The 1,936-nt window shown below is 45.9% G+C and overlaps 1 pseudogene; it reads right to left on the reverse strand.

The window, feature by feature from the left end:
• Positions 1-218: 218 nt before the first annotated feature.
• Positions 219-1,252, reverse strand: LOC140384779 (putative nuclease HARBI1; annotated as a pseudogene).
• Between the last annotated feature and the right edge of the window lie 684 nt (positions 1,253-1,936).

Raw genomic sequence — 1,936 nt, forward strand, 5'->3', positions numbered from 1 at the left:
CAGGTTTGTTTCGAATCACTAGCTTTCGGAGCACTGCTCCTTCCTCAGGTGAATGAGGAAGGAGCAGCGCTCCGAAAGCTAGTGACATTGAAACAAACCTGTTGGACTTTAACCTGGTGTTGTAAGACTTCTTACTGTATTTGTAAAGAGGAGGGGAGGGAAGGGGACAAGGGGAGGGAAGGGAGGGTTTTGATACATCAATTGTTAATTTTACAAGCTCAATGTACGAAAGTAGCAGTTGCAAGGCAATTTCGAAAGGCCCTTGCATCACCTGGAGGCTGGGCTTGCATACCTGCACCAGGAGGTATACCTGTATCAGGCTCCATATCACCTCCCTCAAGCTCGTCCATTTCTGGTGGCAAGAGATCTTCCGGATGAATGCTCAGTCCATGCTGAATGGCAAAATGGTGCAATACGCAACACACGACAATCTTTGCGACTATCTCCGGTGCATATTGTAATGTGCCCTCTGACCTGTCCAGACATCGAAAACGTGATTTTAAAACACCAACTGTCCTCTCCACTACCTGGCCTGTTGCTACATGTGCATGGTTGTAGCGATTCTGTGCTTCATTGTTGGTCCTCCGGAATGCTGCCATAAGTCATGTTCTCAATGGGCATTCCTTATCGCCCAGTAACCATCCTTTAATTCCTGATGGCGTTCTCATGGACCGGTGTAACATTGAGCTGGAGGACAAATGAGTCATGGGCACTTCCCCAGTTGTTTGCATTTGCAGTCAGGTTCCTCATTTGTGCATCACACGCCATCATCGCTTTTAAAGAATGGAACCCCTTCCTGTTGATGAATGAAACAGTGTCGTTTCTTGGTGCCTTCAATGCAATATGTGTTCCATCGACAACCCGGTTTACTTTTGGGAAACCAGCAACCCTGTAGTATGCGATGGACCTCTCCTTCATCTTCACAGGTGATGTGTCAAAGATAATCAGCTCCGAAGCCTTATGAAAAATCGCATGCATTACCTGGCGAATGCAGGTCCGCGCAGCATTCTGTGAAATGTTACAAATGTCACTAATGCCATGCAGAAAGGGTCCAGATCCCCCCAAAATTCAACGCTGTTGTGAGTTTCATTTCCACTGTTAAGGCAGTGCGGCAGTTAGATTTCAGCTTCAGGTCTTCCTTCAACATTTCACAAAGGTGTCCCATTGCTTCCTTGCTGAAGTGCAGTCTCCTGGCACACATGTCCTCTGACATAATTTCATATGATGTCCTTTGTCTGTACACTTTTAGGGGTGGGTAATTGATTCATTTCCTTGTCAGGCGAAGATGTCGTCTGACTCTTAACTCATGATCCCTGTGCAGGCGTCGAAGTCTCAAAAAGAATTCAAGGACTTTCAGAAGCAAAGCTATGAGTGTGATGCCCCAGGAGGTGAAGCATGACAACAGATTTTTAATCTGCACTGGATTCTGCAATACCTGCCAGAGAGATAATTATCATTAGCTTACAGGAGGCTTGCATATGTCAACTCAGGCATTGTTAATGTTAAAGCATTTGAAGTAATCACTGAAGCTTGTACGGATGAACATTACACGAGGGAGACTTAAAACAACACTGCTTAAGTGACATTGCAAAATCCAAATGTACTTCAGTTCTGAATCAGCTGTGAAGACAGGCGTGCTACCATTAGTGTTCTTGAAGGAGTCAATAGCTCCCGTATCGAGGCCATGATCATCTGAAATCAGCTCCGCTGGGTCGGTCAAATGCTTATGATGTCAGAGTGCCAACTGCCAAAGCAAATCTTCTTCACCCAGCACCAGGAAGGATCCCAGAGAAAAGGAGGACAAAGGAAGTTCTTTAAAAACACCCTGAAGGTTTACCCCAAGAAATGGACATAGACGTCAATGCCTGGGAGACCCTTGCTCAGAGGAGACCTACTAGGAGGAACCTCCCGATTGAAGGGGCACAATTAATGGAGA

This window comes from Scyliorhinus torazame, chromosome 10, assembly GCF_047496885.1.
Source record: "Scyliorhinus torazame isolate Kashiwa2021f chromosome 10, sScyTor2.1, whole genome shotgun sequence".
NCBI classification, from domain to species: domain Eukaryota; kingdom Metazoa; phylum Chordata; class Chondrichthyes; order Carcharhiniformes; family Scyliorhinidae; genus Scyliorhinus; species Scyliorhinus torazame.